The following is a 14,601-nucleotide window of genomic DNA, read 5'->3' on the forward strand; positions in this document are numbered from 1 at the left end:
ACATCACAAGATATAAAAATAGATAATTTTTCGTCTGCAGGATGACATTTCCTTTGGTTGGTGATTTAATATGCCAAACTGGTAAATGTAACTATTAAAGAAAAGGTTCTGTTATTTGTTTCTATTGTTTTGTGCTGTTTCTGGTGCTACTGGTGCTGCTACTTTCACAGTCATTTGCATTGGCTCCATCTTAAGTTCTATAGTGACCATTGACTGGTGTCTCTAAATGCAATAGATTGGTGCGGACAACTCAATGCACATGCATAATAAGACAACTAATCATTCACTAAGTAATCCATTGTCCTAGAGAGGATCATTAAATTATCGACCATGGAACGTGAATTTGTGACAGGTCTACACTGTATGTGCACTATGGGAGACTCTAAGCTATGCTATCAATTGCATAAAGGAAGTAAAACTAAAAGTAATAACTTCATTGAAAAGTTAGCAGGGGTGGAAACGAAACTAGGTACATAGAAGTGGCTGTGGGCTGACTGGTTAATCGTTACAGCAGTGGCTGCGGATGATGCAGAACTACTGGAACTTTGCTGTAACCAACTTATTATCAACTTACATTACTGATTACTACACATCTAAACAATAATCTAAACTACTGTTTACCTCAAATGGCTCTCACTTAGTGGCTAAAATCTTAGTTACTAGCATCCAATCTTCAATATACAAGCTTAATTGACGAAATCATCTTCTTATTGCAACTCAAAGGGATAAGATAAAACTACTATCAGACTTGCTGATAGAACAAAGACACTACTAACAAAGCTTAGCACAAATTAGATACTCTCTCTCTCTCTCTCTCAACTCAAACAAGCTCATACATATACACTAGACTTGATAGTTGGATTAATTACAAACTTAACAACCTGTAACAAATGCCATTTCTCCTATAACATCAAGGAGATGACTTATTCCTCAACAAACTAAAAATAAAGACCAAACTAAAATGAATTGAGAGTTCTAATCTTTCCTCAAGGCACTTAAATCAGAATATCTCTACTTGTTTCATGATAGAGAGTATTTGATTGGGCATGTAGAGAGGTTCTACAGGGCATCTACCCAATCAGCTGTTCAGGGTCAGAGTTTGGAGCCATCTATTGATACTCGGGTTGTTAGTGATGAGCCATCGATAGAGAGGATCAAGTCTTTTACATAACTATATAGTGAGGAGCACTCATCATTTCTCTTTTGATCCACAGGTAGAGGACTTGGTTATGCGTCAATGTGGATGGGTATACACCATCTTCATTTGATAGGGTTGGTGACTGCAAGTTAGTGGGAGACTCCTTGCAGAGTCAGTGTATCCATCATAGTTTAGCAAAAGATGGATATTATGGTTGTGATATAGACACCCTTGGGAGTTATTATCTTTGTTGGGGGATTGATGGAATGTAGAGGGGGATTTGGACTACCTGATGTGTCCATATATCCTTACTTCCTCATGTTGGATGGATGTGACATCTGTTTACTTTGGGACCTAGGTGGTGATAGGGTTAGTGCTGCAGATTGGATGGGTCCCATCAAGTTACTACACGATTTGCAGCATGGTGGCATTGGGATTAGATTAGTGAGGCCAGAAATGAGGTTTGTTTTTTTTGGCTGACTTTGCTTTAGTATTCGAGATCCATTCATATTTAGCTGGACACTCACGAGTGTGTTATGGGGTCCTCCCCCCGCATCAGGATTCTAGGTTGGGTTCACTTGGAAGTATTGTAGTGTGTATACGGTGTGGATTATTTGCAGTTTTATTGATGATTCTCATGTATATTATTGGTTTTAGATGCACAGTACCATGGCATAGGGATGGGACAGTTGATTTGTCCATTTTTGTGTAGATGTGCTTATGTCGACGATTTAACAGTGCTATTGCTATGTGGGATGTTTCATAGTCTTCCTCTGGACTTTCCTTGTAGTGGAATTTCTTTGCAATTGTGATTGTTTGAGGACAAGCAATCTTAGGGAGGGCGGACTGTAATGTTCCCATTTTCATGAGCATCAAAGTTCGAGGGATTAGCCTATTATTGTGACCCTTGTAGGCTTAATTATTGTGGATAGAGGGTCTTTTGAGGCAAAGGCTTGGTTAATGGAGGTTCTTACCTTCTCCAGAATTGAAGTTATAACCCATTGGGATTATTGTAGTGGTATTAGAGCTTACATGCAAAGTCTTTGACAAAATGTCGAACATCCAAAATTGAGTTTTAAAATTAGAGTTCATAAGGGGTTCTTTTACTGCATCTGCTCTAAAAGTGTTGGAGTAAGTAAAACTTGAGGTTCTAATAGGCAATAACATGAATATGTTGCTGAAGTTGTCAGTTCCACCTATTATCGATTATGTTCCTTATGGGTCTATATTTGGTCTCATTTGACCTATACAAGTGTTGAATGATCTCTTTGGCCCTATCCATGATCTCATATAGATATCCCATGGGATTTTTATTCACATCCACCATTTGTAGAACCCTCACCAATGTTTCTGACACTTGGACATAAAAAACTATACAAAAATCAGCAAATTGCAATATTTAAAAATTAAATAATAAATCATCAATCAAGGTTTGAAAACCTACATTGGTCCATGAGCTTGCCAAATCTAACATCAAACACAACCTTCACAACCTTCTCTACATTAGGCTTCTTGGCATAAGGACTCTCCAACCATTTCTCACTCACAAAGATCCGCCACAGGTTGGTCAATGTGGCTAATATGCTTTGCATGGTGAGAAAAGAACCCTCTCCAACGTTTCTAACACTTGGACATAAAAAACTATACAAAAATCAGCAAATTGCAATATTTAAAAATTAAATAATAAATCATCAATCAAGGTTTGAAAACCTACATTGGTCCATGAGCTTGCCAAATCTAACATCAAACACAACCTTCACAACCTTCTCTGCATCAGACTTCTTGGCATAAGGACTCTCCCACCATTTCTCACTCACAAAGATCTGCCACAGGTTGGTCAATGTGGCTAATATGCTCTGCATGGTGAGAAAATTAGTAGCGAAGCGCTTGACCCCCGATCACATGAGATCCTTACCATCAGCCTGCCTTCTCATAAAACGCAGGGCCCATGTGTGGTTATAGATGTACTTTGGATTCCAAATACTAGATAATTAAAAAAAATCTCTAACTTGGGATGTGCAATTTTTTTGCATTTGAGGTAGTTGCTCTGCTCTTGTCTTTGCTCAGCCATTTTTTTTTTTTTTTTTGTGTTTGAAGCTGCTCTGCTTTGCTTTTGTTTTTGCTAACGTGGCATTTTTGGCCTTTGAATTACCTTCTTGTTGTGGCTAAGTATCGTCATTGAGTTTTGTGGTCCCAATCGTCGTTGAGTTTTGTGGTCCTAGATGACACGAAGATGAGTATAACAAAAGCCCTAAAGAATGTTATAAGTCATTGCCGAAACCCTACTTTATTTGTTATTTTTTAATCTACTTTTTGTCTCTTTGCCTGCTGCTATTATCCTCATTTAAGTGTGCGGTTTCGGTAATATTTAGTAGTTTATATCGCCGCCCAGTAAGCATTTACATGGCCTCGAGATTTTGGGAAATTAAATCGTCGCTCCTAATCAAACACGATACACCGCACAATATATGGTAGTGTAGTTATTTTGAACCATGGTTTCATCTATGGACCCAGGAAGGAGATTGAATATACTAAGTTTGTATGGGGTCTTAATCATGCTATTCCTTTAATGCAAATGACACTTGTGATGACCCTATTTTCTTAGAATATAATTTAATGATAATAGTGTCAAAATATAATATTAAATTAATAATAAAATATAAAAATAAGTAATAATAATTAAAAAGTATATAATGAATTAATAATAATAAATCTATCATTAATATAATAATATTAATCTCGTAACAAGAAGACCTATGGACAAAATGTGTTATCAATCAATTAAATGATAAGCTTTAAAAAGAGACTAGTTGTTGACGTTGGATTCACTTTATAACTTGGCATACTACGGTTGGGAGAATTGATACTAATAATTAATTGCAAATATGACTTAATGAGTAGGCATGAAGTAATTACCAGCAGAAAGAAGCAAAGATGTATTACACTAGGCATGTATTATTCTACATGTCTTGTCACCTAGGTGCATAGTATAAAAGGAACATCTACACAAAGACGAGGAGGAGAATGAATGAGATGATATGTAGGAGATATTTTCTACATCGAGTTAAATTGTAATATTGCTATCAGGATTCAACTATGTAGTATTTTGAGTCAAACTCATTGACCTATGGTTCATGAGTATTGGTTTACAAGAACCCATCTTGCATGAGAATGAATGGAACACTTAGAACTCATTGGATCTTGGTGATGCTCATAGAGGTAAACCACTCAGAGTTCTCGGGAGCTCATCCATCCCAGTACTGCTCCATCTCGAGCATGCTTAGCTACGAAGTTTCCTCCATGGTTAACCCACTCTGCTTGCAACCCCATTTGCAAAACCATCTGCAAGTGTTGTCTTATGTACCATTCATTAAAAAGTCTCTTAAGCTTATCAATTTGTAAGTAGGAGATATTTTCCACAAAAAGTCAAATTGTGGTATTGCTATTTTGAGTGACATTTCAAATTTAATGACGACCTCATTTAATTGCGATATTGCTATTAGGACTCAAATATATAGTTTTTTGAATCAAACTCATTGGCTTATGTTTCATGAGTAGTGGTTCACAGCATCCCATCTCTTATGACAATGAATAGAACACTTAGCACTCATTGCATCTAGGTGATGCTCATAGAGGTGAAGTACCACGGCTTCTCGGGAGGAAACCCATCTCGGTACTACTCTAGCTGAGAGGCACTTAATTACGAAGTTTCTTCCATGGTTAAGGCCACTTTGCTTACAACTTTATTTGTAGAACCTTCAACAAATATGTGCCTTATGAACCATGCATATAAAGCCCCTTGAGTTCATCAATTGATAAGTAGGAGATATTTTCTACAAGTCAAATTGTGATATTGCTATCGAGATTCAACTGTGTAGTTTTTTGAGTCAAACTTATTTAACCATTTTTCATGAGTTGTGGTTCACAAGGATCACTTTCTCATGAGAATGAATGGAACACTTAACACTCATTGCATCTAGGTGATGTTCATAATGGCAAAGCAATGAGACTTCCTAGGAGATCACCCATTCTAGTACTATTGCATCTTGAACACACTTGACTATGAAGTTTCCACCATGTTTAAGCCCACTCTGCTTGCAACTGCATTTGCAAAACATTCAACAAGTGTTGCACCTTATGAACCACTCATTAGAAAGCTTCTTAGGCTCATCAATTGATAAGTAAGAGATATTTTCCACAAGTCACATTGTGATATTGCTATCAAAAATCAACTGTGTAGTTTTTTGAGTCAAACTCGTTGAGCCATGTTTTTATGAGTAGTGTTTCACAAGAACCCATCTCTCATGAGAATGAATGGAACCATTAGTACTCATTACATCTAGGTGTTGTCACAAAGGTGAAGCATTGAGAGTTCCTAGGAGGTCACCCATCTTAGTTCTGCCCCAGCTCGAGCTCGCTTAGCTACAAAGTTTTCTTCATGGTGAAGCCCATTTTGCTTGCAAAAGTCTCAACAAGTGTTGTGCTGTATGAACCATTCATTAGAAAGCCCCTTAATCTCATCAATTGATAAGTAGGTGATATTTCCCACAACAAGTCAAATTGTGATATTGCTATCAAGATTCAATTGTGTAGTTTTTTAATTTAAGACTCATTCGCCCATGTTTTATGAGTGCTGGTGCACAGAAGAACTCATCTTTCATGAGAATGAATGGAACACTTAACACTTATTGCATCTAGGTGATTCTCACAGAGTTGAAGCATTGGGACTTCTTGAACGACACCCATCCCAGTGCTAAGACTGTCAAGAATAATAGCTTGATATTTTGATATCCAAATAAGTGCAATAGACCCATTGATATATAATAGTAGTAAGATTTTGCATATTCCTAGTTATGAAGCTTAGGAGGACAAAATATTTTTGCATTGGTTTATTCACAACAAGTGTTTACATAGTCAACCTCTATTGGAGCATTGATAGTGTGGATACATTGGAGCGTGCCAATAATGCACTGCCATCAGTTCAAAGTGTTTGGGTTGTATAATAGCATTTGTATCATGTGATTATAGAGGAAAGAGATTAGTCATCGTAACTTATCTATTTTGAATCAATGAAATGAGAAATAAAAATAGAGTAGTTTCAAGGTGACACGAGTGCTCACTTAACTATAGTTGTGTTTTGAATTTCATAGAGATTTCATTCCTACACATTTATTTGTTGGTTGTGTATTTCACAATTATCTTGTATATGTGTGGGATGTTACATGCTAGTATTGACATTCTTGGATTATGAACCAGCATTTTTTTTTTCAAAATGTCACATCTGAATACCAGATAGTATTTGAGACCAGGTTAAGTAGCCTTTTTTTAACTAGATAAAGAGTTGGTTGGATGCCATTCAATGTTTGTGTCAACACTAATTAGAATACATAAACAACCAAGCACTTTTCACATCGCTGATTTATGTTGTCTTTTGATAGGAAGCTACTTTATTTGCTTTGTCTAGGACTTCCTCTTGTTGCTAGGAGGCAACCTAAGCCATTTTGGCAAGACCTTCTTGATAAGTTGCATCGGAAGGTTAATCATTGGACTCGTCAATAGCTTACTGCTGCTAGGGTGACTCTTCTTCAATCATTGTTTTAGACTCTTCCTATTTATAGATGTTTTGTTTAGGCAGCTTCTGCGTATTTTCTTAAGGAAGTTGATGCTCTTTTGCAAAAAAAATCTTTGGAGGGGTAATTTGCAAACTTTCAAGTGAAGCTTAGTTAAGTGGGAGGTTTTGTGTTGGCCAAAGGAGGAAGGAGGTCTTGGTCTTTGCTCCACTATCTTGAATGGGCAGTTTCTTGCAGACAAATTATATTGGCATTGGTGTACAACTCAGAATAAGCTTTGGGCTTGTATTCTTACTCATAAGTATTTAATAGTTGTTAACATTTGGGAGGTTTCTTTCTATCCTTTGGAGGGAAGGGGCTCTATTATTTGGCACACTTTGCAAATGAGAGATGATCATCCTTCTCTCCTTTTGACGTAGTCCCAAGTTGGAGAAACCTCAAGGAGATCAATCTGACTGTGGAGCAAGAGTAAACACAACCTAAACAACAAGAATAAGGAGAGACAATCGAGATAAACATTCATTTGCAGTAAATTAGAGGTACATAGGTTTGACAATTGCCCTTCTTACATGCTAGGCACATTCATACCTTCTTGCTTACAATCTTCAATCAAAAACCTGAAATCTAATTCTATAGATTCAAATTTGTCTAATGACTAACTGATACCTCATGTTACAATATTTAGGCATTGCGACTCACATGTTAGCCTCAAGATCCATAATATTCCCCGAGAACATGAAACGTATTACAACAAATAGGTCCGGTCCCAAATCATAAGGAACAGGTGACAACTGCTAGAGTAAATAATTAATTAATTAATAATTATTTATTCTATTTACTTAAGCTTACTTAGGTTAATGCATTTATTTAATATTTAGTATTTAACAGTTGTAGTGGTTAGTTGTTGACAACACGGGAGTTTGTTCCCTTCTAGCATGTTCCACCTTTTTGTGGATGCTTGGTTGTCAACCTTATCTTCTACCACTTTCTAGCTTGTTCTACAAGCTTCCATGAGGCCTTTATATTTGGTCTCTCTCTCATTGTAAATTCATCATTCACATAGCAATTTCATTTTTCCTATTGTGAAATATTTTCTCTTGCTTTGTTTCCTTCAAGCTCTTGCTCCTTAGGTTTCTCTTTGGCAAGCTATTTGCACTGCTAGTGATCTTGGCGACTGCGGAGTTGGATCATCAACTCCTACAACAACATGCTTGAAAGCTTGCGGTTTCATATTTAGGTCCTCATATGATCCAAGATCATCGTTGACTGCACCATCGAAGATTCCTGATCGTAGATTTCCATCGCAAGATTGATATTTGTTGAAGTTTGTAGTGATAGAGATCTTTATCTCTAATCTTATATGTTTGTTATGACCGTTATGGTCATCTTCAGCTGAAAGGGATATTTGTGATTATATTTATGCTAATATTATGCAAAAAGACGTGTCATATGTCATGTGAAGAGGCATGTTTATGGAAATGTGAAGTGCTGAATATGTGGAAATACAAAGAGTTTTATTTTTGGGACTCAAAGAGACATTCATGCGAAAGATGCAGTCTTGTATTTTGGATTCAAAGAGACATTCGTGTGAAAGATGAAGAGTCTTATGCAATCTATTTATGTGATTGCTTAGTATATTGTAATCCAATTAAGTGAAAGCTTTGCACTTGGAACTTTTTCTCTATCAATAAAAGATGTACTTTGCTGGTGTGGCTGGGTTTTTCCCTTAGTTGGAGGGTTTTCCTAGGATAAACGTATTGAGTTTTGTGTCTTGTTTATTCACTTCTTTGTTGTTGTTTATCTAATTTCTAGGTATAAAACTTAACATGGTATAAGAGCCTAGTTAGATTTCAGCAATGAAGAAGTTTGTTCTACATCTGTTGTTTAAGGCATCATCTATGTATTGATGTTTTTTGAATATATATTGCAAAGTTAATTCACATGTATGTTTTTAAGAAGCCGTGTTCTTCATTTGGTCTATGTATTGCATATGTGCATGCATGTAGTAGACATTCTTGCAACTCTCAGGCTGTAATAAGGCCAGAGATCGACCTCTTATCTTTTCAAGCACTCTCTCTGGCTTCACCATTGTCTTCACTTGCACTTTAGGGATGTGAAGGATGCTCTCAGGGTTGTAGGAGTCTGAAAGAATTATCTCCAACCTTATTGCATAGGAGTTAGAGAATGTCAATATGTAGTTTTTCAAGGAAAGCGTGAAGGTTTCTCTAAATATATTTGAGGCAGCTATGAAAGATCTGGGCAAGGCTATCAAGTTTGCTCTACAATTCCTTGTTTTGTTTCCCATTCGTGCCATTGAATACAAGATCTTTCCTGTCTTGATCAACTCCCCAAAAACTCAAGCGACTTTAGGTGCAATGTATTGAGTTGGGATGTAGAACTTGTTGGACATTGATATTGTTCTCACTACGAGCATATTGATATTTGCAAGCTCGTTTGAGATGAAAACCTCAGTCATAAGTATTGATTGGTAATGTTGTTGCATGGCTCAGAGATGGCTCAAAGATAGGGAAGAGTGATTGGTATTGGTCAAAATAGGTAGAGTTTTTCAAAAACAACTTCGTAAACAGTGTCGAGTTGAAAAATCTATTAGAGGACCTTTTGAGATGCTCTATACCGGAGGCCCTTTCGAGTGCCTTTCTGCCAATATTTTTTAGTCACTCCATGCTCTTGACTATCGAGGAGTCTTTGTAAGCAAGAAGGAGTTTTGTGGTATTATTTTCAAGATGGTCGGTTCAATTTTTTTAAAGCCGCCGCCTCTCATATTAAGATAATTGGTAATCCTACTAGAGACACCTAATCCATATTGGCCAAGAGAGATTGATTATGTGTTGTTCAACGAATTGCCAGAATAGAATTTGCTAAAAGTCGACCCTTCAACAATGATCCACGTGGTAGTAAGAAGTTGGAAGCTCTCCGCTTTGTATCCGCACATTATTGTGCTTTTCGTTGAATAGTCTTCCTAGTCATCTTTCTTTGCATGATTTTTTCTTACAGATGAATGGTATGTTCGCGTGATATAGTAGAAGGATCCGTGCTTTAATATCTCAAAGATGAGTTTGTGCGGGATAGATATAGAGAAGTGTTCATAGAGGCATTTGTATTTTATAGAAGTGTTTTTGGTATTTGAATTTTATTGGAGTGTGGTTGTTTACAGAAGTATTCGGCTGTGCGGAAGTATTCGTGATTTATAGTAGAGTTCATGTTTTGCGAAGTATCTGTTGTTGACTTACTTGTAGAAGGAGATTGAGAATCAATTTGTGTTTTATATGTGCTATTTTTCGATGAAGTCAAAATCGTGGTTGGTTGAAGCTATCTTGGGCATAGTAATGATATTACCGTGTGCTGCTTAGACTTGGAGATGAAATTATTCTTTATCATTGCTGAAGAGAGAGAGGGAGTCAGTCTACTTTGCCAAAAAGGAGTTATTTTTGCTGTAATAGCCGAGTCATAGAGTACTCTCTCATGCATCTGACTTACCAAACCCAGATAGTATGTATCCTGCATTATTCAGTCTACTAGACTTTGTACGACTGCCTTGATTCAGCGCTTGTGGGTGTGAGATGTATTTCGACAGATAAGTTTTGCTACTTGTCTCATCATTGGTTTGATGTTTTTATAGATGCTCATCATTTTTTTAATGTGTCACTTTCTGTTTGATTATATCTCGACAGATATGAGATGAATTTGATGTGTTGGGTGGATATTTTGCAACCGACAGTTTTGGGTAAAAATCCAGTCGCAAAATAGGATGACCAGCCATAGCGTGTGAGACAGAGTCTCTCCTACCTTAAAGAGAGGGCTCCCCCTTTTCATTGTTCCTTGGATCAACTCAAGGTAAGCAAGAAGTTGAGAGATTTTGTAAAATGGGTGTTACCAATATCCTTTCTTCTTAACTTTCAAGAAAGAGTCCACTTACTTGTGGAGCGAGTAATGGGCAGGGTGAATCTCTAGCTACACTTCTATCAAGAGCTGGAAACAGTGATACCAATAAACCTTCACTAACTCAAAGGCTAGCTAAAACCGGTTTGGCTCTAAGTCCAGTCGTATTTCTATATGAAAAGTTTTACAATTAGGGCACAAAGATTCCTAATTGTAAGAATAACTTAACTATTTTGTGAATTAAGAAAGAAGTATAAGCTACGAACAAAGCTTCTAGCTATACACTTCCACAATTGCTCTGGACAAAGCTCTGGCTCCAATTGCTTCTTAACTCATTTATATTCAATTCATAAGATACAATTACACGAAACACAAGATAACATGAATCAAAGATAACTTAGATGAATTATAGACAAAGCTTATAATTGACACAAGTAATAATCTCTCTTAATCAAAATTAAGTCTGAAATGCCCTTTTGTATTCACTTTCTCTCAAAATAGTGCATACACAAACAAAGTTCTGCTGGCACAATTTCTCTAGAGCTCTCTTGCATAAAGATAAAAATGATTTTACAATGAGGGGGCACTCCTTTATATAGGCACAAGAGTTGAGAAAAGATGGAGGAAAAGGTGGGAGCTACTCAACTAACTTTGACCTACTCTAACTACAATAGAAAATATAGTGTTACATGCAACTCGCATTACATGTAATTACACTTTTTCATGTAATGCATCCTCTTAAACCTACAAACATGGAATAAAAACAAAAACAACAATCTTAAAGATTGTTTCTTAGTGCCTTGAATTTGATGATGATATCACGCATTGTAGGAAGAACAACAATTGCCATGGTCTTTGATATGGCTTTGATCCTCACTGCATCTTCATATGCTGATTGCACAACTTTGGAATTTGTTGCCATAGTATCTAACAAGTGTTTTGTCGAGGATTTATATAAGATAAACTTGTTCATTGTGTGCGAACCAAAGTCTTCAGAATCTACATCAGCATTGATCCTGATTGTATATTCCGAGCTTACTCTTTCAACCGTAATGAGATTATTGAAATCATTAATAACATGTCATCCCATCTATTCCAAATCACAAGTAACACCTATTTCAACTGCTTGACAATCTCCAAGTGCCACCTGCAACTTTGTGATTAGCTTCCTCAATGTTTCCTCTTTGTAACCAATAAGTCCTTGATATCTGAAGAACATTTCACATGACGGAAGAATGTCACATGAGACCAAGGCATCTAGATCAAAACTTTCCATTTCATCCCAATCATTGAGGATTTCCTTCAAATTATCTGCTTCTTGAGTCAAAGAAGAGATCAAGTTTTGCTCTATTTCTTTGACGTGCCTAAGAACTGCAAATCTCTTCGTGATGGCTCAGACTCCTTAAGAGATGATCTCTCCTATCCAAGACTTGGCGGCTTCAATCTACTTTCTCTCCTTGGATGTTTGAGACATAGCAACAACACTTTGAGAAGATTGTTGTTGGATGACCTTGTTCAGGCGTGAAACCTCCTATTTCAGTTGATTTTTCTTCTCCCATAGCTCATGATTGTTCTTTGATACATTTGCCAATGCATCTTGAGCATCTTGTAAACAACTCAAACATGACTGTATTCCGATTTCTACCTTAGTGAACTTATAATCAGAATGAGTAAGTTCCTTCATAGGTTTGTCCACCAAGGGCTCAACAACTTCAACAAACTTGGTTTTATTTGAATCAACCAAAATCCTTGAAACAATCTTATCTTTCAAAGATTTGGATTTGGTCTTCTTAAAAGGAAGATTATCTGGTGGTACAACCACTTTTCTTCTCTTTGTTGTGATTCTGCTCAACCATGCAGGCAAACTGAAACCTTCATCCATAGAAGCAAATACGGTAGAGACCATTGGCATTGATCCAGATTGTATTTCCGTTGTAACAAAACAAGATTCAGTCTGCACAGCTGAAGGCATAGAAACATGTTGAGAAGATTCTATCATAAAAAGCTCAAAACCTGTCAAAGACGTATGAAGTTGGGAAACTTGACCATTTGTGAGAGTTGGAAAATCCTCAAACACATTTGCCAAATGCTCATATTGTTCATTTGCAGGGATGAGAGGAGCAACAAAAGTAATAAGAAGGGCCATTGCATTAATTTCCGAGATTGGAATAGGAGTGAAAATTGTGGAGAGTGAATCCACATTGTCATCTACCTCATCCAGAAAAGGTGCTTCACAAATAGATGGTGCATGAGTTTGTCCAGGCTTTGGGGGAGATATGATCATGACTTCCCCTTCTTCATCAGTATCTTCCTTATCTGATTCTGTCTCTAATCCCTCTTATGATTCTTCCTCTAACTCTTCAACTGGTTCAAAGATCTGAGAAGACTTGGAACTTTTTCCACCCTTCAATTTGAATTTGAGGGAACCCTTAGCATCAGAAGATGAGGCACCATCTTTCCTTGTAAGCCAAAGCTTCCACAGTCCAATCCCATCCTAAGATTAACTCTTTTAAGGCCTTTATTTTTCAGCCATTTGTTAGTGTTTACCAAAATGGATTGAAATCTATCCATGATAGATGTTCCCTCCTTCTGCTGCCACTAAAGAGGAAAAGAGCACTTCTTATCAATGTCGGCTTGATGAAGCTCCAGATCAAGAATTTTGCCGTCATCTTCAACTTGGAAATCTAAAAAGGTCTCCAACATGTTGAGATCAATTATCTGCTGCAGGGTTAATCTATAGTAGTCCATCTTCATGATGTCAAGCTCTGTTTTCATATCAATCCAAATGTCCTTGATGCGATGAACATATGTAAAAGCTCTTTTCATTTGAGAATTCATCTCTTGGTAATCAAAGTCAATTTTGGCCTTGAACTTCTTCAAGGTGATCAATTGCAACTCTACTTCCATGTTCTTCGCTTTGGCATATAATTGATTGAATAGTTGCCAATAGCCAAGGGTTTCGCTGAGGTAATACCGAAACTAGGCGTATACATAGCATGCTGATCCCTCTGCACGTCCATGAGCTGTCTAGCTAGCTTCATCAAGATGATTCGATCTGTAGCATACCTAGATAAAATATATGGCTCGCCTTTGAAATATCAAACTCTCAAGTATGTAAAAGTTGGAAATTGAATGAAAATACAGCCGTATTGATTCACTTTTTCTCATGTTGCATCAAATACTCTTTTGACAGATATTGAACAAGCACTGGAAATGCCCAAAGAAGGCATCTTGGACTCTTCTATAATGAAATTTACTATTTGCCAAAGTGATTTGGTCATAGTAATCCCAAATAGGACCCTGAAGATGATCTCCCTTGGTTGAGAAACCAGAGAAAGATCCCATGACAACAACAATGTACACAAGGTAAGAGTTCATGTAGAAGGGCGTTGAAGCTCTCACATTACCTATCTCTTGGCAAAGTGCAGTTCCAATGAGCTCTTTCCAAAAGATGTGTTCTTTGTTTTCCATGATTTGAAAGATAAACTTATACATCCATGGCTCGAAATCAGTAGAATCTTTAAGACTGCAAAATCTGCTGAGAAGGATGATGAGATCCTTATATTCTTGTTTGAAGTTAGACCAATGAACGGTCTTTGGCCATTTGGAGAAGTTGTTCCTTTTATTGTTTAACTAGTATAGGTTGACAAACTTCGAATAATTACCCTTTTGCCCATTCCAACATGCCAAAGATGATTCCTTAGTTAAATCTACACATTCTACTTTAAAGATCTGCTCAATAACTTTTGGATCAAGGCTAATGATAACCTTGCTGTTAGCATCCTTGATAGTCTTCGTCTTTGGAGTAAAACACCGTGCACATCCAAGAACAAAATCAAGTTCTACGGCTGCCATAGGAAATGTAGACACCAAGTGAATGTTACTTCTTTTGATGCGCTTCATCTCATGACCAATAGGATTTTCAACTCTTCGTAAAAAATCAGCCATGTCCACATGACCGATCATCGTGTCCATTACATTGTTAAGAACAAA

General features: G+C 36.9%; 1 protein-coding gene across 1 annotated transcript in view; it reads left to right on the top strand.

Moving 5' to 3' along the window:
* The window catches only part of LOC149539919 (glucose-induced degradation-like protein), an 85,306-nt gene that overhangs the window by 52,931 nt on the left and 17,774 nt on the right, over positions 1 to 14,601 (top strand). The window lies entirely within an intron of this gene.

This window comes from Cupressus sempervirens, chromosome 9 (assembly GCF_028749045.1).
Source record: "Cupressus sempervirens isolate cs-2001-9-10 chromosome 9, ASM2874904v1, whole genome shotgun sequence".
Lineage (NCBI taxonomy): Eukaryota > Viridiplantae > Streptophyta > Pinopsida > Cupressales > Cupressaceae > Cupressus > Cupressus sempervirens.